Below are 22548 nucleotides of genomic sequence, written 5' to 3' on the forward strand. Positions count from 1 at the left end.
AGCATACCATTGCATTGTAAAACAGTTGGAGTGAAGTTGCAGGGTTGCGTGAGTATGCATGTTAACTAGTGGGAACCAAGTCCCATTCCTTTTGAAAGGGGAGCAGCAGATTGCTGTGCAAGGCCAATGTTAAAAAGGCAGCTGAATTTAACACCATCTGGAAGAAAAGATCCCTTCACGACTTTCTCACACCGTCAGACAAAACTAGTGTCTCTTGTTCTGAGCCCTTGTCTATGCGGCCATACAATACTGAGTCATTATACTTTTGCTGAGAGAAAATTTGAGAACACAATATGGGGAACCAGTGAATGACCAAGTTTCATTGTGCCCGCTTAAGTCGATTGAAACCTACGTCTAGAGCCATGAATGGCGGCATTGTTTTCCTCACTGGGGCTATGCTAAATGTCAGCACAGTGTAAAGAAAAACTTGAAGTCTGCAAATAACTTACCAGATCTCAATTATAATATTTTCCCACACTAGAACTAATATCATTGCTAGGCCGCACAATGCACAACATAACAAAAAAAGCAACTAAAAAGTGTTCATTTAAAAGTTATTCCAGGCTAGCAAACTGCCCCCCTCTCCACCCCTCAGTTTAGGAGTTTGAATGGCTGAGGTATGGCTGTGGGTAATCCTCTCTAGAGAAGTTCAAGTTGCAAAACTGCTTCTCCAGGCACCCAGGAAAGAAACAACATCAATAATTTGTTTTCTGAAGAAAACATTTCAACTGACTAGTGTCACAGCCATGTCACCCTAGCAAGTTCGCAATGCTTAATTCTTCTCTTTACTACTTTTTAGTGCTGCTGCCCTGTGAATTTCAATGAGTTTGAGCTTGACAAAACACCACAGTGAGAGAGGGCTTTCAGGGGGCTCAGGAGAATGGTGGGGCCTGTCCATACAGAATTAGGTGCGACAATAGTGCTTCACAATGAATTACTTGGCTTTTAAAAAATTGGTGATGATAACTTATAAAAGATCTGAGCAGTTCTGCCTTGGATTTAGTATCCTCAGAATCAAGTGACAGAACAAGAAGCAGATATTAAAAAGGAGTAGCAGTTTTAAAAAAAGTTAGCAGTTTTTGATGTTTGTTGTCGTCTGTTATGTTGCATTTAACTCCTATTCTGATTGTCTATTATTGTCCACTCGGTGTCCTTATATTTCTTTGTTGTCTTAACAAGAAAGTCAAAGTCAACAATCAGCATTTTTGCTGCATATCCCAGCTGTCATCTCTTTGAGTAATAATGGAATAGGAAACAAAGTGAACAATAGAATATTTTAGAAACCCATTGTGTGTGTATTTTTGTTGTGGTGGTAGTTATGTTGTTTTCAGTTTTTTGACAAGACAAAAAAAGTTTCATCACACTAAAGAAAAAATGCACTTAAAATCTGGTTTCTGTCTCCTGCAGAATTCTGGGGTTTGTAGTTTAGTGAGGCTGTTAAAGGCTCCTCCCCAAACTACATACGCCAAAATTCTGCAAGAGGCATACACTGGATTTTAAGTGGATTTTTTCTCTAGTGTGACAAGGCCCATAAGAATGACCGGTTAAAACTTAATATTACACTGGTTATTTTTGGTCTTACAGCGTAATCCTATACATTCTTACCAGGGAGTAAGTCCAACTGAATGCAGTGTAACTTACTTCCAAATAGATATGTATAGGATTATTCTGTTGAAAAATAAATTTTGGTTATTTGGACGAGGATTTTAAAAAACAAACAAATTAAATTCTAAAACCTGCCAGGTACATTGGACTACCAAAAGCACATGATGTTCACAAGGCAACACTGCCACAACTAATTATTGGCATCTGTGCATTTTGGTTCCCAAAACAAACATCTCATAAACTCCTTAATGTTATTGTGATGCTGTATCAGTGCTCCTCTGTCAATGTAGTGGTGGAATTACAAGGATGTCATGTCTGTTGTGAAAGTCTGCTCCTCATTTAATTAAAATGGATTGTGAAGGAAGTAGCAAACTGAAAGTAAGAACACTAGTCAGAAAAATAGTCTAGTCATACTTCAAAAATGTGTAAACAAACAGATTTTGGATTATTCAAATTGACATGGAGTACATTTTATAACATGGACATATATGCCATCCTTTGTTTATCCACCTCCTCCCTTCTCATTAGTGTTAGCAGAGTACTGTGAAATTTTGAAATCTTATTACACTTCAGTTTTTCAGGCGAGTGAAATATATGGAGGAGACTTTTGTCAATAGATTTTGCCAAAATTGTGGTTTAATCAATAGTACAGATGTTGCTTCCAGTAGCAATTATTTTACAGTCTGGGGTTGGGGACTTAGTAGCACCAAGAGGTTCTTGGATTGAGATAGATATGCAACACAATCCTATCTTTGCTTACTCAGAACTAAATTTTAGTCAAATAGAGGTTACGCATGGAAAAGGGCCTTTCTATTAATTTTATGAGCATTATTAGAATTAGTCAAGCTTAGGTTGAAGTTAAATACCCAGGTGAATTGGCAATGTGTTCCATACTGAAAAACCAACCCTCCTTCCTTCCTTCCTTCCTTCCTTCCTTCCTTCCTTCCTTCCTTCCTTCTTTCCAACCAACATTTAAATTGGATGGGCCTTCCTTAACTCAAAGCTTTTAGTGAATTCAGGTTTGGTTAGCTGCAGGCCTTATACAGAGATCCACAGCATAGACCCAGGACCCTGGGAAAACACAGCAAAAACCTGTGGGTAGATGCATGGCCTTTCTGCTCCTCTGGATAGCTAAAAGGCAGGAGTGTTTCAGAGAGGAGCAGACCCTTGCTGTGGCTGTTGCTGCTGCTGAGTCTGACTCCATGCTGGTTGTTCGCTAGCACAGTGCAATGTGATCTTACTGCAGCCCTTTATGAGGAAGGCCGAAGACCATTCAGAGCAGAACAGACACAGGCAGCTGGCCTGCTGGATTCCTGCCGCTTGGTTGTTTAATACCCGGAGGCTACAGGACAAGGAAAGGAGTGGGGAGGCACCTGGAAAGAGGTTCAGAGTGCAGCACAAAAGAGGGGGCAGAAAAAAAGGAGAGAGAAGCATTTATTTTCATTTAGGAGTTGAGAATATGGGTGCCTCTGCACTGTAGAATGAATACAGTTTGACACCACTTTAACTGCCATGGCTCAATTCTATAGTGTGGTGAAGCACCAGCACTCCTTGGCAGAGAAGGCTAAAGACCTTTTACAAACAAAAACTCCCATGATGTCACAGCACTGGCATTTCAAGAGGTGTCAAGCTGCATTTATTCTACAGTGTGGAGAAACCCTATGAGCAGGACAGCCAGGATGCTTAATGTGCACAAAACATGTCTTTCTCCAGTAGGTTCAGGAGAAAGTACTCTCTGAGTGCATCAATGCAGTTTGACTGCCACAGCTCTATGGAATGAAGGGAGTTGTAGCTGTATCAAAGAGTGCTGGTGCATCACCAAACTACAACCCCCAGGATGCCATAGCAGGGCACCATGGCAATTAAAATGGATGGCAAACTGTATTAATTCTGTAGTGACTTGGGGGTTCATCCACACTGTAGAATTCATGCAATTTGTTCTTGGAGACTAGGGCTCAGAACAAGGGCTTCAAGTTACAGGAAATGAGATCCCACCTGCACAGGAGGAAGAACTTCCTAACTATGAGAGATGTTCAGTAGTGGAACTCTCTGCCCCAGAGTGTGGTGATGGCTCCTTCTTTGGAAGCTTTTAAACAGAGGCTGGATGGTCATCTGTCTGGGTTGCTTTGAATGCAATTTTTCTGCTTCTTGGCGGGGGGTTGGACTGTATGGCAAACGAGGTATCTTCCAACTCTATGATTCCACGACTCTATGACTTTAATTGCCATGGCCCGAGGCTAGGAAACCTGGAATGTGTAGCTTGGTGAGACACCTCACTCTTTGGTAGAAGACCTTCAGCTCCCAGGATTCCATAGCATGGAATCATGGCAGTTCAAAGAGATGCTAAATTGCATTGGTCCTGTAGTGTAGATGCCCCTCTTGACTTAGGAATGGGAGGTCTCGCCCAGGCAAGGGCCTGAGGAAAGAGGCAGCCGCTTTTTGCTGCAATTGCTGCTGCTTTAAGGATCTCCGTAGCAATGGCAGCAACCGGGCCGCTGGGCAGTACCAGGCTGCTGTGTGACAAGCACCAGTTGCCTCCCAGGCGCGAGCTGTGATTGGTGTTTCCCGGGAGACGGGATGGCTGAGCTCCTAGGCTGGCGGGCGCGCGCGCTCTTTCCCTCCCTCCTTCCTTCCTTCCTTCCTTCCTTCCTTCCCTCCCTCCTCCTCCTCCTGCTCTTCCTGATGAAGATCCTGCCTCCTTTAGGGCAGCGCAGCATCTCCCCTGTCCTCTGCCTTGTCAGGTTAGTCATGTCAAAGTCCTCCCCACCCTCTCCTCTCTGCCCTCAGGTTGCTGGCCATCTTTCCCCCCCTCCCACCAGTCACTTCCCTTTACAAAGGTTCCTGGTTTTCAAGGAATAAAATCCTTTTTTTATCCTGGGTTTCTACATATGATTAGCATTCTTAAGGGAAGAGCCAGAAGAAATCCCACCCACCTGCATTGCCTATGGCTAGCTCACAAAAGCTGGGCTCAGGGGCCAGTGAGAGGATCCCTAGAATAAATTCCTGATAGTTGCTGCTCTCCTGCTTTGGGCTTGTGACTCAGGGTGCATCTACACTATAGAATGAATGCAGTTTGACACTGGTTTAACTTCCATGGCTCAATGTGATGGAATCTTGGGAGTTGGGGTTTGGTGAGGCACCAGCACCTCTTTGGCAGAGAAGTCTAAAGACCCAGAGAAGACTATAGCACCATAGTTCCATAGTATTGATTCATGCCAGTTAAAGTGGTGTCAAACGGTATCCATTCTGCAATCTGGACATACTACCCCATGATTCCATAGTATTGTTTCATGCCAGTTAAATTGGTGTCAAACTGTGTTCATTCTGCAATCTGGACATACAACCCCATGATTCCATAATATTGATTCATGCCAGTTAAAGTGGTGTCAATCTGTAGTCATTCTGCAATCTGAACATACAACCCCATGATTCCATAGTATTGATTCATCCAGTTAAAGTGGTGTCAAACTGTATCCATTCTGAAATCCGGATATACCACCCCATGATTCCATAGTATTGTTTCATGCCAGTTAAATTGATGTCAAACTGTGTTCATTCTGCAATCTGGACATACAACCCCATGATTCCATAGTATTCATTCATGCAAGTTAAAGTGTTGCCAAACTGCATTCATTCTGCAATGAGAACATACTACCCCATGATTCCATAGTATTGATTCGTGCCAGTTAAATTGGTGTCAATCTGTATTCATTCTGCAATGTGGACATACCCATAAACTTTATAAAAACCAGCTTCCAGTACATGAGGAAAATAACACCCCTCCCCTTGCCACACACACATTTCTTGGATTCTGGTGCCTCTTTTTTGATGGCATCAAGGCAACCAGGTTCCCCTACTGTAGGGTTCTTGCTACTGGCCTGTACAGTTGGAGACTCTGTACAGGCCAGTTGGTAGCTGATCTGTTTTGACTGCAACGATGAGGCTTCTTAATGTAGGACTTGGTGGGTGAACTGTATTTACGTACTGTATAGCCAGCTATGAATCAAGCTAATATCCAGATATTCCTCATCTTTCTATAACAAAAAGTAGCAACACCAATAATAAGACCAGGTCCTTCTTCAAACACAGATGAGAGATTGTGTAAATTGACATGGAGTCAGTCTGGGCATCCTATTGGAATATTTGAATATAAATATAACATTTAGTTTGGAGACAGGAATTTTGGTTCTCTACTTATATTTTCTAAAACATAAGCCTTTATTCCCTGACATAACTCTCCGAACATTAACCTCTGATGCATTCTTAATTTAAAAAGCCAAAATGCCAGTGCCCCCCTTCCCCCAACACACACACACTCCAAATGAAGTTTTTGGTACCTAGGAGTAGACCTCTTGCTCAGCAATTTGTCATTTAAAATGTTCCATGGAGGCTGCAACACCTGACTCATTATTTCTCTCTCCCACCCCTTCTCTCCTGCCATTATAAAATTACTTCAAATGAGGCTAGATATATCCTTGTTGCTAGGTACAGTATAACTTCTCCAGAGATTTTTTTCTTAAAAAAATAAATCTGTGTCCTAAGTACTTACTAAAGCCAGTTAATAACATCATGCATGGACATTTAAACTTGTTGTAAGTTCCAGAGAGGATTAGAGAGAAATCATGCTGTGCGCAACTAATGATACCATCTTAACTCTTCAACTGGGAGTTAAATCCACCCACCTCAGTGTGGCATGGAGTTTGCTTTCTCCCATGCCAATAGTATGAAAAAGAAGGGAGGGGAGGAAGAGAAATTGGCTTGCTTAAAAAAAACCACAAGTAGTGTAAGAAGCCAAATATATATTTACTCTTGAGCGATGTTGGTTTTAATACAGCTGGTGGATTGAAGTCTTGTGTGGCTGTTGTCTCACATAAGACTAAAGCCCCTTCCACACAGCTGAATAAAATCCCACATTTTCTGGTTTGAACTGGGATATATAGCAGTGTGGACTCAGATAACCCAGTTCAAAGCAGATATTGTGGGGTTTTATGCCCTGATATTCTGGGTTATATGGCTGTGTGGAAGGGCACTTAGGCTCCTGAACTAGTCAGGTTAAGGATTGTGCTAACACTTTTATTATAACACTAAAACAAATGTTGAATGTCCTATCTATTGTTTAGGAGATGTTAAACTTCTTATTCTAGTGACAGTGGATGAGCTCTAACTTAGAAAGTAGCCTTAGTTAATAGGCTTTGTTATAAGCTGAAAGGAAAGACAGAATTGGGTGTGGGTGAAGTCAATGGATTGAAATAACCAACCATTGTAGAATATGGAGGCCTTATAGTTCTTTAAGGATATACAAGTTTTGAAAGGCTGCTCCATTTCTACAATGCACTAGGATGAGCTTGGATTTGTTGCATTATGAAATTAGACATTGTAGGGATGTTACTTCTTTTATTTTTAGCTTTTGTTTTAAAAACAGCAACACTGCATGCTTGCTAGTGTCCAGCTCCACTGTGCAGTGCTATTCACTATTCATTTTAAATTTAGTAGTTAGCTGCATGTGAAATGTTGAGAGAATTCTGCCTGCAAAATTTCTTGTCATTGTTGTATGCCTGCAAGTCATTTCCAACTTATTATGACCCTAAGGTGAACCTGTCACAGTGTTTCCTTAGCAAGATTTGTTCAGACGGGTTGGTGTTGCCTTCCTCTGAGGCTAGGAGAGTGTGACTTGCCTAAGGTCACCCAATGGATTTCCATGGCTGAGTGGGAATGCAAGCTCAGGCCTCCAGAGTCCTAATCCCTACACCATGTTGGTTTTCCCTTTGTAAAGCAGGAAATTGTAATAGATATTGTTCTGTGTTAGGCATTAAGCCAACCATTGTCACATCCATTCATTCAAAGTGCAGGGTACATACAAGTATATGAAGATCTACCCAATATATACATTCACGAGCCTTTGTTGTTTCTTATGCTGAGGACAACAGTTCATACTTTTCTCATGTTTTCTGTTTTGTGATTATTTTTATACCCATACTGATGACATATATTCACAATGGCTGGCGTTTACGTAACAGACTTATTTTTATTCTTGTGTAATATATGTGTATGTGAGAAAAGGGAAGGATGTATCAATATGTTCAAAAAGTGTGTTAACCAATAGATATATTGCTAAAATGAGAGGCTTAAGGTGCTAGGAAGCAAGCAACTGAAAGGCATCATCAGTTTACTTCAACTTACATTTCTTATTTAATATTTGGGCATGATGTACATATCATGAGTCATACTGTAAACAAATTGTTAATAAGTAACAAAGTCAGTGTTCTTGGTTTTCTAAGATTATATTTGCTGTGAGGTAAGATTATAGCTCTAGAAACATTTGCTAGATGCATATGTATGTATATGTGCCTTGAAGTCTCCTTACCATGATCCTATAAATTTCACATTTTTTAAAGCATGGAATGCTCAGTGATGGGTTTGCTAGTTCCGTCCTCTGCCAAATGACCTGCAATTCCTGGTATTTTCTTTTTGCATATTTGGATAGAAGTTTTACCAGGCTCACCCTGCTTCACTTCCAGGAACAGAATCTAGTGCCTTTAAGGGTATTAAGGGCTTCACTAGAATAGATCCACACAGTCGATGGAATTTACATAAATCATTATTTATCATTTTATAACTGGATTTAGATTAGGGTATGATTTGTTTCCAGGCATGTCAGATTAGCATGTTGAGAATGCAGTCCTGATCACACTGACTTAAGCAACAAAATTTTAATTGGTCTCCATTTTTTCAGACTGAAATTCCCTCCCTCCTAAGGATTTTATCTCAGCATTACCTGGAGATTTGTTTAATTGAGTATAAGAGATCTACTTTGTGTAGTTTATAGTTGGATTGTCTGTGTTGTTCCTGGATGGAATATGTACTTAATGGCCAAAGGTTAGAGAATGGATCATATGAGGTGTGGTGGGGGTTATTTATGAAGCATTTGTCAAAGTGACCCACTGAAGAGCATTGCCATATTGAACATATGGCACCAGATAGATGGAAAGAGAGTGGTAGTAAATGTATTAGTAAAACCACTTCAGACTGTTTTGAAACAAACTCTTGTGTGCTACATTGGGCCTTTTGCATAGATTGTTTTTTTTAAGAAAACAAATATAAATGATGAGGAAGGTATTATGTGAATTTTTAAATATGATTTTTAAAATGTGAGCCAACATGGTGGACATATTTGAGTGTTGGACTAGGACTCTGAGAATCCAGAATCTAAATCCTCACTTGGGCATGAATGCCCATCAAGTTTCCTTTGGTCAATCACATTTTGTCAGTCAGTCAACCTAAGTTCAACTTTCCACTTTTACAGGGGTTCTGCACTCCTATCTCCAAGGAATGTGGAGGACTGACTGTACTGTTGTGATGAGAGTAATAGTCAGATGATTTGCTATAATTCAAATCTAAGAGTATTAACTAGTCTTGAATGAGTTGGAGACCATGATATGATAGCACATGCCTGTATAAATTCATAACTGTCAGGAACATTCTTCAAAAACAATGGGAGATACACACACACATTGTTTATAGCAACAGCAATGAAAGGTGGTTCCAAGATTGTTACCATCTTGGAAGGTAACAATTTTGTATTACTAAACAGCACACTTCTATGGATGTGTGTCCCATTATGTTAAGTATAACCTCCATCCAGAGAAGTGTGCAACCTAACACTTCTTTCTTTTCCACTTAAGAAACTAATAACTTCTAGATAAAATGGACCTAGAATTATATCCAGCAAAATTATTAAATAAAAAATATTTCTTTGCTCATTATAGATAAGTGTGGCATAACTTATCTGTCTGACCTGAAATAATTTATTGTAGAATATGGATATTACTTTGATTGCTTCAAATTAAAGTTATAGTGCAAAACTGACAACTATTTTGATGTAAACATTGCATATCAGTTGACATGCCATCCTAAGCATGATATGGGAAAATAAAACGCATTTCAATGATTTCAATGAGATGAATTTATAAATGCATCATGTGTACATGGGCATACATGAACTATCCCCTCTAAAAGCCATATATTTTGAAATCTACCTGATGCTATTGATAGCACTGCACCCAGTGAGACTTAAAAGTGTTTAGCTGGATCATGTTCAATATGTGTGGTTCTAATTTTTTTTTAATTAATTTCATAAATGAACTAAGTTGAACCATAAATGAACCATAAGAGTTTTGTTGTTGCAGAAATATGAATATTAATTTTCTTAAAACAACAACTTCATGCTCGTTAGCAATGAAAACACAACATCCTTGGTGAAAAAAAAATCCTAGATTTGAAAATTATTCCACATATAATAGAAATGAATAAATAAGATCTTCTTTTGGAAATTTTTATAAGATGGCAAAATGAATAGAAGATGAATTAACACATTTCCAACTACATGGGTGGCTTTATCTTTGCATTCTCTTTGGCCTTTAGGTATGCTGATTCATTTAAAAGATGGTGTATCTCAGTAGAACCAAAGCTGACTTAAATTCCAAAGGTGTGGCTTGACTAGTATGCAACTAGAAATATTTCTATATTTGCTTAATGCATTTGTGTATTAGACTTGTCCCAATTATTTGGAGGGGGCAAAAGTGAAATGATTTTTGGAATACGTTGTTCATTGGCTACACCTTAGGTTTGCTCTCCTAGAAGCCCTATTCTTCAGCCAGATTGCTGTCTAATAACTTGCTTCTGGTATATCATTAAGAAATGGAAAACAATACAACCACCTTCATCGTTTAAAAAATGATTAATCAAACCCAAGTGATATTAGAGATTCCTATATATTATGTGTGCTTTTGTTATATTATTATGTCACACTAATTCTTAAATCATTTGCACCCACATAGCTGCCTTTCTGATATTTCTCTAGTCCACTGGATTTTGAACTGTGATTATGCAAATTTTTTAACTGATAAATAAATTACTAAATTGTAGTTGAAATACCACTCAAATTCTTAGGACTGTTGCATCAAAATAATATATTATGCATTGCTTAATTATTCATAAGGACTAATTTAAAATAACTGTAGGGCAAAGCATACATTTATTTTTAAATTCCCCCTCCTTTCTTCCCCTCATAACAGGTACCAATATGTTTTGGATGGCAAAATGGAGGGGAGGGAGAAGGGGATGGAAAGAAGGAAGCCTTCATTATTAAATGTGACCCAGTTGTTTGGCCTAATAATGTTGTCAAGATGCCATAGTCTTCCTACTATCCTCATATGCTTAAAAGACAGAGTAGCTTATAATGCATGAATATTAGGTGGACACAATTAATAGAGAGTGGAAAAGAGGAGTATTCTCACATCATGATCACTTATTTAACTGGCATTTGAGAGTAGCAAAAAAGTAGCATGGATTTAGTCTTAAGAACCTTATAATATACATTATAAAATAATGTATATTATATAATCATGTTTGTACATTCAAAATTAATTTACAATTCCTCAGTTTTTGCTGAGATTGGTGAACAGCATTTAAAAAAACAAAGCAAAAATTACTCTGTTTTTTTTTTTTGGATAACTTTAATATATTCTAATGGTTGCGAATATTCAGGGAAGTATCAAGCAATCTTATTGTAGGAAGCAGCCCAACAGTTTACCCCCTTCTGTTTTTTTTTATTTTTGACCCCACCCTGCGAAAGCTGTTAATGAAATACCGCAGATTGATTGCAGAGAACCTGCAAGGGCATATTTACTGTACTATATATAGTAAAGCCCATTTGGTACATTAGCATTTTGCCGTTTTATGCAAATGTAGTGAGAAATGACTCATGTATATGATTTAATATGCATCAGCCGCAACTTGGAACGTCCTCATATGAAGAAATTAAAAATTCATTATGGAACGAGACCGGTGTTGCTACATGGTTAAAACGTTATTAAAGCATATTTCAGTGTTTTGCTTACACTAGTGTTCTCATCATGGTGCCACCATTTCATGACAAAGACTGCAGAAGAGAAAACATTCAACTTAAAATGTCTGCTGGCACACATCACTGGATTTGTGTGTCACTAAACAATGAACGAGCATAGTCTTGAATACCAACTATTTAATTAGCACTTTTGCCAGCCATGCATAAAAAAAGCTCATTTACATGCATCATGCTTAACGATTATTCCTATAAAAAGCTACTTTTTTAAAAAAAAATCCTGGCATGCTGATGTAGCACCGCGTCAAAATAAGGCACACATACAATACGTCCTTTATTTTAAAACCTTTGGTTTTACAGATTTGATGGAAGCGTACAAAAATCATGATATTTCCATTGGCGATGTTGCTTAATTATTTAATTTAACCAGCCGTAAGCCGTAAAAGCCTGGATCCAACTAATAATTAAGATCTTCAAAGGGCAACGGAAATTCTATAGCGGTCAACAGTTTAATTAAAGACTGTTTTAACAGGTCTGTTGGATGTACAGTTATATTTAATGACAAGCCCTGTCTTGCAATCAGTGTTTTGGAAAGATATGGATTTCTTATTGTAAACACTATTAGATAATGCCACTGCAATGTGTAAATTAGTCTAATAAAAATATTGCTTGAGATGGGAGTGGACCTTGCATGTTCACATCCCTTTTTAATACTGAATTATTCTGCCTAGGCTCTTTCTTCTGCTACATTCAGCAAGGGAGGAAGGTTCAAGTTAACTTGCCTAGTGCTATCCACAAATGCTTGTAGATTAATATAGAGATCTGTGATACACAACAAAAGAAGGAGACCATAAATATAGCAGCTGTTTTAGGAAATATATAATTTGGCATGTTGACCCTGGCAAAATGGATTGCAATTGCAAACTATCAGTTTTGCAAATATAATCTATAGGAATCTACAGTATCCATAGGAATGCAAGCAAAACAAATGGGTAAAGAATATTGTATGTCTTCTTGCTGACAAATAATGTTCTGCAGCATATTTCATTTGTACTAGTGATTCTTGTTATCTAAGCCTGAATTTAATTTTAAATGTACTCAGTCTTCTTCACAGAAGAAAGGAAAACTTCCCTTTTCCTATAGCATGCATTTATATTGGACCTAAATTATACACAATAAAATCACAATGGCAGAAATATGACCGTATTAACCATTCAGACTTCCATACTCAACCAAGACAATATTTTGACATGTTTTGTATTTGATTAAGTTTTAAATGCCCAGTTCTGTAATTAAACATTGGTTAATTCAATGCAATGTGAAGAATTTATAGGTATTTGCAATTAATGTAACCTTAAATATATGGCTTTCCTTTAATAATGTACTGGTATTTCTTCTATTCTAAGATGCCATAGATTGTAAGATGCACACTAATTCCAATATTACCATCAGAAACACACACACACACACACACACACACACAAGCACCCGTGATTCTAAGATGCATCCTGTTTTTTAAAATGTTTATATGGGGAAAAGTGTCTTAGAATGGAAGAAATACAATAATTAAGTAATGTATCACAACCTTTTCACAAAAGCATTGTCTTGCTGATTCATTGCAACAGATCAAGTGGATTTTTAATAAGTGTTATGAGCAAATAGTAACCTTTTCAATATATCTAAATTTGGATCTAGTCAGTAAATATAGTAAGAATAATGGTTAAATATACACATGGGGAGAACTTTATTTATTTATTATTTACTTTTATCCCACTTATCTCCCACAGATGGAACTCAAATCAGCGAACGAATAAAAAAGAATAACTACATAGTACAGAAAACCACCATCCCACCCAACCAACTTATAAACAATAAATCCAGACATTGCATAAACCACAAGTTATGTTTATTTATAAATATAAATAAAGATAAAAATAATCACATATATCATTACTGAGATCATGCATCTCAGGCCACTGAGGTTGTTCTAACAAGTTAACACATGAAACATTAAACTAAACGGCTCAGATCTCCAAGTCTTTGGCCATGTGAATCTTGTCTGGCCAAGATAGTTGTTATTGTGTATTATTGAGAAAAGCCTGCTTCCATAAAAAGATTTTCACCTGGGAGTGGAAGGACAATAACAAGGGAGCTAAATGTACCTCTTTGGGGAGGGAGTTCCAGAGCCATGGGGCCACCACTGAAAAGGCCTCTCTCTCATTCCCACTGATCGTACTTGTGATGTTGGCGGGACTGAGAGGAGGGGCTCTTCTGATGATATCAGGGCTGATGTGGGCTGATAGGCCTTAGACTTCAACTTTGAGGGCTCAGATAGCTAAATTATAATAAATTCACTGACATTTTTTTTCTAGTAGACCTCTAAGGATTTCTTTACACAAGGTATTTTCTATACATGGATATACAGTACATTCATAGAAGAAGAACCTTTGTATACTGTCATATGTGATATTCTCTAATCTATAGCACATATTTTAACTGCAGTCTTAATCTTTATATATGACCAGTATCCCATATTTGCAATGCTTGGGACCAGAGTGTTTCAGATTTAGGAGTTTTTAAAATTTCGATTACTTTTATTTGCTTGCATGTACATAATGAGATGTTTTGGAGATGGAACCCATATCTAAACATGCAATTCATTTATGTTTCATATATACCTTTTACACATAGCCTGATAGTAATTGCATGCAAGATTTTAAATAATTTTGAGTATGAGACCACCTTTGTATATTTTGAACCTTTAAAAAGCAAGTTTCACTATCTCAGCCATCAATGTGGACAGTTTTGGATTTTGAAGTACTTTGGACATTTCAGATAAGGGATGCTTAACCTGAATTCCTCTCAAAACAGAAAGTGATGTGTTCTTCAGACAGGATGGTATACAGGCATAAAAGAAATACTGTTAAAGACTAAGTGGACTCATGCCCCATGTTGGTCTCAATCTGTACAGATCTTTATTAAAATTATATGACATAATACATAGTTTCAGATACATTATGTAGCCTACTGAAATAAAAGTTGGTGGGTAGAGAACTGGGTATAGATATGTAAAGTGAATATAATAGTGATGCAACCTATGGCACAATATGTGCTGTTTTGTAAGCTGCCCCTTTTTGGGAGATGGTGGCACGATATAAATAAATAAATAAATATTATTATTTCACAGTAATGCTGTAGGGTAACAATGGAAGAAGTAAAAATGATTGCAAAGACTGTCTAAATGATAAAAAGATGACTTTGAAAATACAGGCAACAGAACAAAATGAAACATACACACACATATAGTAAACACAGATGTGTGTATGTACAGTATGCATGTGTGCATATATATCCAATATATATAATTTTGTTCTGTTGCCTATAGTTGTTTTATCTAAACTCCATCAGAGGATAATGGCATTGTGTGTGTATATGTGTGTAATGCCATTATCCCCTGATAGTGTTTGGATGAAACAACTTAGCTACAAATTGATTTCAAGAGAGACTTACAACCAGAACTGGGTAGTACAGAATAATAATAATAATAATAATAATAATAATAATAATAATAATAATAATAATACCTTTATTTATAGACTGCCTTCTCTCCCTGAGGGGACTCAGAGCATTGCAAATTCATGTATCTATGCTGTTACCAATGCTTAGGTCTATAGAGTGTATGGTCATGATCACTTAATTTAGGTTCCAATCTTTAGCTTGGAAGCATAGCCAGTGGAAAAGATTGAAACTAGCTTCCAGATCCATGTTTTAGGAGCTAAATGCTTGAAGAACTCTCTGATCCTTTGAATATCACTTAGAGAAAAATATCTTAGGGCTGCTAGAGGTTATTTCTAAGTGACTGTGCTTAGGATGACAGCTGTAGGTCACATTCACTGGTGATGCCAAGAGGGTGATTTTTGGTATCCCCCATTTTTACAAGTCACAGAGAAGAACTACACAGACTTTAAAATAACATGATTTAAATCCAGTTTTCTTCTGCTTTCAGTACCACTTCAGCAATTCTCAGAACTGACAGGTGGGGAACTAACAGATGTTCTCAGTGGTCCCTTATGAATATTGCTTTTACTTAACTGATAAACAAATGGAGTGGATGTGAATGTGTTAACTCTTAGTTTGTTCAGGGCACTGATCTTGGCCTTATTCGTGGAAGCACAAAACTTCCATTAATGGTTGGTGATGCCCAAAGCTTGCCTTTGAAAGCGGCATTTGGCCTTAAATGGGAAAAGGTGTGATTTTGATTGGTGCAAGGGGGAATACCTTGCAGCAGCGGATGAGGCCGAGCTGAGCACTGGAAAACACCGGCAGACTGTAACACCCCAGATCTCCTAATGACAAAGTACGTCATTGAAATGGTGTCTCAAAGGAAAGCTCTCTTCTCTTTCCTGCATCATTAAAATCTAGAACCATCAAAGAATCGAACAGAAAATAATCTACGAAATAATCCTGTATGGAGCGAGATGGAGCAGATCACTTGCTTTGATGCCTTAAAAGGGGAAAAAAAAAAACACACACACACACACACACAAATGGATCTTTGACTTAAAATGCAATACACTTTGAATTAGCTTTTCAGGAAAAAAAAGCCTGAATATTTTAAGAGCATCCTGCAGCGCTAATTTGCATAGTGGTTTACAGAAACAGCACTAATGAATGCCTAGCATGGCAGTATTCCTGCCCAGGTACCACCATGGGAGTAATGGAAATACAAACATAGGTTTGAAGTATAAATTTAAAAATCAGAAATGAAAATGGCTGGTTTAAGATGCACAGGCTTATGCTGTACATCCCAAGGGTGTAATTATATTTGACACAGGTACATTATTCCCCTTTATTTGACAGAGACAGATAAGAATTGTCTATCCCATTTCCACCAGATCCTACAAAGCTGTGCATTAGAACTTCCCCCTCCCCCCCCCACCTCAAGAAAACATGAACTCTAAATATAGCGTAAGGAAGTCATATGAATACATCAAATACATTTACCAAATATATACTTTGCTGGAGCAATAGATTTCCCCCCCTCCAATTTCTATGGAAGAACACAACATAATTGCACAGCATTGGAGAGAAGAGACAAAGACCTGGATGGGTGTAATTGACCAAGCAGTGTTTTCTTACACCTCCTTTACTTTAATGGTTTTCCACAGAAACTACAATCCCTTGATAACTAGAAATAGCATGTTTAGTGTATGGGTGCACTGATTTAGAAATGAAGAAATCAGAAATTATTAATTATGATATATTTGAAAATGTTCTAAAAGCCGGTCTAGTATAGCAAATGGGAGCTGGAAAATGAGGGTTCAGATTCACACTCAGCCATGACATTCACTTAGGGCAAGATCTCTCTGCTCGATCTTCCTCACACTGTTATTAAAAGGATAACATGAGATAATTCTGTGGTGAGTTGCTCTTAGCTCTTGAGAAGAAGGGCTAGATACTAATGTGATGCATCATAAAGCATACAAAGGCTGCAAGCTTGGTTGCAGTTACTTGTGCACAAATCCCATTGCATTCAATGTGAATTATATATGGAAAGAGGGAACTGATCAGCTTCATGTGGCATCATTGACAAGGAGAGATGGGAACTGGTGCCTTCTTCAGGCACCTTCTTTTTGGTGGTTGTTCATTAGTTCTAGCAGTGTGTACATGTCTGTTTGAGTCTCAAGTGGGTTAAAAGTAGGTTATTGTTGTTGTTGTTTTGTTATTATTATTGTGTTGTTGAAGACTTTCATAGCTGGAATCACTCGGTCGTTGTAGGTTTTCTGGGCTGTATGGCCATGTCTCCTTTTTCACCCACATTCTCAGAGGTTGTGAGGTGTTGGAAACTAGGCAAATGAGGTTTATATATCTGTGGAATAATAATAATAATAATAATAATAATAATAATAATAATAATAATAGTGGTGGTGCAGTGGGTTAAACCCTTGTGCCGGCAGGACTGAAGGCCAACAGGTCAGAGGTGTGAATCTGGGGAGAGCGGGTTGAGCTCCCCATGTCAGTTTCATCTCCCTATGCGGGGACATGAGAGAAGTCTCCCACAAGGATGGTAAAACACCAAAAACATCTGGGTGTCCCCTGGGCAACTTGCAGATGGCAAATTCTCTCACACCAGAAGCGATATGCAGCTTCTTAAGCCACCCCTGACACACACAAAATATTGGGTTGTGCTTTAGCCAGCAAGATATCTCATGGAAGTGGAAGTGCAACCAAAGTGTTAGCACTAGATCATATTTTCGTGGAAGCATTGATCATAGTACTGGAGTTAAAGGGTGTTTCTCACATTGCTGCTTGATCAAAGATAAAGGGAAGATATGATCATTCTTTCCAGTATTGCAGCTTTAAAGCACTTACTGTGAAGCTAGAATGACTTTATAATTTTCCTGCTTCCTTTCCTATTCATGTTATGTATGGATATTATGTTCTAATATCAAAAAGAAGCATTTTTTATTTTAGAGAAATTTGTAGAATAGATTGTTAATTGCTTGTGGAATTAAAATTCACATAAAACAGCATCCTTTTAAGAAAAATAGCTGGGACCTCTGTGTTGTCGCTTAGTACTGTCATTTCACTGTTCATAATACATTAATAGTGTAAAAGGATTAAAAAATAGATTTTGAAGGCGAATACTCCATGCAGCATTCAAAAAATACTAATGGATTGGTCTTTAAAATGTGTATGATCTTTTGCCTCTCTCTTATTCTTTTCAGCCTGCGTAATAGGTTGCAGATAAATGGCATATACCAAAGTGTCTCACTGGATACACATTTACATTTGGCAATTTGGATTCAGCCGTTGCTGAAGCCTATATTATGACCTATAAAACAAAGCAAGCAAAGAAAGGCAAGAGAGGTGTCTCTTTATCTTCTCCGATATAGGCTGGGTCTGTGGACCAACAGAACACTTCACTTTAAAAACATAGCCACATGTTATAGCCAGATGGCTTTTGTGGACAGTCAAATTTACTGGGCAGTCAAATTCTCAAGCAAACTCTGCAAGTGATGTTCCCCAAGGAGGGAAGGGGTAATGTTGTTTTACAAATGAATAAAGCTTATAATGCATCTTTCCTTTCCTATTCTGACACTTTGTCCTGGGAGATAAAACTGATTCTGCAAATGGTATACACAATGCTTTCGAGAGGAAGAAGCATACATTCCAAACCTTTTATGTCTGAACAATGGTTTGGAAATCTGTACATTTTAGATTATTGCAAATGTTACAGTTGCTATTGTTGCCATAACAACGATGATTCAAGAACAGTGGGGATAAGCAGCTGTGTCCCTCCAAAGACACACCCTGTTCGGCATCTTACATGTCTATATTCCAGGGTCTCATTTGCATTTTCTTTGCACATTCTCTAATTGTTGCATCATCTTGGCAGACCAAAGGTTCTGGAGAACTTACAAACTTGAACTCTTTTATGGAATTTTGGTTGGTTGTAAAAAATATAAGAAATTGCTCAACTGTGAATTTTTCCCTTTTTTTCTTTAGTTTTAATTCTCAAGTTAGCAAGAGCTAAGCAGGGCTATGGAGGACTTCCATTCTTAGGGTCAAGCATAAGGTGAAGATGACTTGTAATGGCATGTAACAGTAACTACAGTAGAGTCTTGCTTATCCAACTTAAATGGGTCAGCAGGTTGGATAAGCGAAAATGTTGGCTAATATGGAGGGATTAAGGAAAAGCCTATTACACGTCAAATTATGGTATGATGTTACAAATTAAGCACCAAAACATTATGTTTTACAACAAATAGACAGAAAAAGCAGTTCAATACATGGTAACGTTATGTAGTAATTACTGTATTTATGAATTTAGCACCAAAGCATCACAATTTATTAAAACAGATGGGGATCCGGGCAGGAGGCAGACTGTGTTGGTTAATACAGAATGTTGGATGAGTGAAGGTTGGATAAGTGAGACTCTACTGTATTCTTAAGTTAAGCCATGCTTCTCAGAGAGAGTTAGAATAATAGAATCATAGAGTTGGAAGAGAGCTCGTGGGCCATGCAGTCCAACACACTGCCAAGAAGCAGAAAAATTTCATTCAAAGCACTTCCGACAGATGGCCATCCAGCCTCTGCTTTAAAACCTCCAAAGAAGGAGCCTCCACCACACTTCAGGGCAGAGAGTTCCACTGCTGAATGGCTCTCACAGTCAGGAAGTTCTTCCTAATGTTCAGGTGGAAGTTGCTTCCTTGTATTTCTGATCTTTTCATCTTATTTACTACTATTTACCTTTTCATCTTCTGCTAGATTGAGTCTCTATCTACAAAAACAGAGATGCATTTATTTGCCATTGTCAAGATTAAGCTCAGGATGTTGGCATCTCAGCAAATTTTTATCATTTGCTTTTTTTTAAATATGGTGACGTCTCTATATTCTCTTCCTATGAATAGTGGCTCACTGCCCACAAAACAGCCAAGTCAACTTCTTCATAGTCATTTCTACAACTTTCTCTCATTATGGCATCTTCCAACATATCCAGGGCTCACCTATACTAGCTGGTTAATACATGGCCAGTCTAGAGCAGATATGCCGCAGAGATAGCCACACATACATCCCCCAAATCATGCTGGCAGTGTATTGGGACTGTATCTGCCCCGCTGGACTGTCAGCATATTGGTCATGTTGTTGTCAGTGTCAGCTGAGGCACCCACAACAAAAAGAAATCCCCTCCTCGTCTGTTGTGCAGGCTAGGATTTATATAGGGCACCCATGGCAGTGATGGCCCATGTGGGCAATAGAGTATATATATCATATGCATGCAAAATGTATATATATCATATGCATGCAAAATGTTCTTTGTCCCTAAAGTTTACAAAAAAGAGCCATAAAGCAGTGTCATATATTTTTAATCGATTTTTAAACAGAAACACCAAGGTATTGATTTTTGTCTCATAGTGAATTATCCTAACACTATATTTTAGAAGGACCAAACCTTTCAAAGGACATTATGTGTATGTAGCCATAGGTATATACAAAGTTGTCCTATAGCAAAGGTCTAGCAGAACTTATTAAATATGGCCCAAGAACATTGACTTAAAATGCAGTGTGATCTATATTAAAGAATGAATCTTCCCAAGAAGACATACTGTACACACCTGGGAGTCCTGAAAATATAGGCATCAGTACATACACTGCAAGATTAGATAGAATATGCTGCTCAGAAAAAAAGGCAGGATGTCAAATAAGATATTTTGACTGTTGGGCCTTCTTTAGGCTACGACCTAAAACTCACATGTTCTGTTTTTTCTTCAGCCTACAGAAGGACTAAAACACAACATTTTGCCTTTAACTCTCTTCTGTATTCTAGTATATATTTTAAGGACTAGAAGGGTGTTGCTGGGGCAAAAGAAATGAGGCCCTGAAAGATCAGAAGAAATGTCATTATTATTTTCACCTAAGGAAGCTCCCAGAACCTCACATATAGAGTTATCTAAAATTAGTATTCTGCCTAGTGATTCCATAAGTAAGCGGCATTCTTCAAAAAATGTACATTCTGTAAATACCACTGATACTATATACTGTATTGATTTGTTATAGTTTCCTCTGTATCCTTTAATGGTAAGTAGTGTAGGGCCACTCTAAAGTTTTGATTTCATTTGTATGCAAGTATAGCTTTCTATAGTAAAGATTTTCTTTCTTTTGAATGAGATAATGATTTTCCTGGCATTTTGTTTTCTTTAGCAATATATAAATAGGTCATAATAGAAAAAGCATGCACACTGGTGTAAGCAGGCAGCAAATCTGTAGTTCTTGCATCATATTGCTAAAGAGAATTTTTGCAACTCGAAGCTGGAGCCAACTTCCCTTGTTCTAACTACAAACTGCTTTGAATTCTCTCCACCTATACTCAGTTGGCTGTTATTTTCCAATGGCTACAGCCTTCCAGGAGCACAAAGGAATCCTTTGACAAATTCTTGAACTCTATCAGATAACTCATTGATGCAGATAAGATATACACACTATAACTAAGACAGCTCACATTGAACATTGGCATTTTCCTCATTATTTTAAAATCTCACTTTGATGTCTGTGAATCATTATCATGAATATAGCAGTTAAAATGAATTTGGAAATATTTTAATGACAAAAGATTTAATTGTGGAATACTTCTGTTTTGTTAAGAAGAGCATCTTCAGACCCTAATCAATGTAAAATACAAACAGGTTACTTTGAGTCCTATAAAGTGGACTTTATAGGATTTCCATTTTTTAATACACTAGTGGGCAAAATGCACCCTACAAGCAGCATGTGGCTCCCATGGCTTCCCAAATCACCATGTCCTAAGTACCCCCTTGGTAGGTATGGGAGCATTTTTGCAACTTTGGGCGTATCTATCTACCTTATAGAATTAATGCAGTGTGACACTACCATGACTCAATGCTAGGTAATCATGGGAGGTGCAGTTTGGTGGGGCACCAGCACATTTTGGAAGAGAAGGTGAAAAACCTTGTCAAACCTCAGCTCCCACAATTTCATAATATTTGACCCATGGCAGTTAATGGTGTCAAATTGAACTAATCCTACAGTGTAGACCAGAGGTGTCAAAATTGTGGCTCTCCAGATATTTGTGACCCCAACTCCCAGAAACCCTAGCCAGCTTGTCCAATGATAAGAAATTCTGGGAGCTGAAATCCAAGACACCTGGAGTGCCACAAGTTTGACATTACTGGTGTAGACATACCTTTGGTGTTCACTGGACCAAATAAGTGTTGCATGGAAGTTTAGCCTGATATAAAAGTGAATGCCAAGGCAGGAATGCTTGGTGCAAGGTAAGGGTAAAGGTAAAGATGGATGGTGATGTTCATCTCCATTTCTAAGCAGAAGAGCTGACATTGTCCGTATATACCTCCTATGTCATGTGGCCGGCAACCTTCCTACAGAAGCAGTACCAATTGATCTACTCACATTTGCATGTTTTTGAACTGCTAGGTTGGCAGAAGCTGGGGCTAACAACGGAAGCTCACCCCATCTACGGATTCAAACTGCCAATTTTCCAATCAGCAAGTTCTGCAACTTAGTGGTTTAATCTGCTGCACCACCATGGCTTGGTGCAAAGT

General features: G+C 38.0%; 1 long non-coding RNA gene across 1 annotated transcript in view; it reads left to right on the top strand.

Annotated features, from left to right (window-relative positions):
* Positions 1–1461: 1461 nt before the first annotated feature.
* Positions 1462–22548, top strand: part of LOC137096144 (uncharacterized) — a 65434-nt gene continuing 44347 nt past the window's right edge. The window contains exon 1 of the long non-coding RNA XR_010909340.1: positions 1462–4346. This is a non-coding gene — a long non-coding RNA (uncharacterized lncRNA). The remainder of the gene's footprint in view (positions 4347–22548) is intronic.

Source organism: Anolis sagrei, chromosome 2, assembly GCF_037176765.1.
Source record: "Anolis sagrei isolate rAnoSag1 chromosome 2, rAnoSag1.mat, whole genome shotgun sequence".
NCBI lineage: Eukaryota > Metazoa > Chordata > Lepidosauria > Squamata > Dactyloidae > Anolis > Anolis sagrei.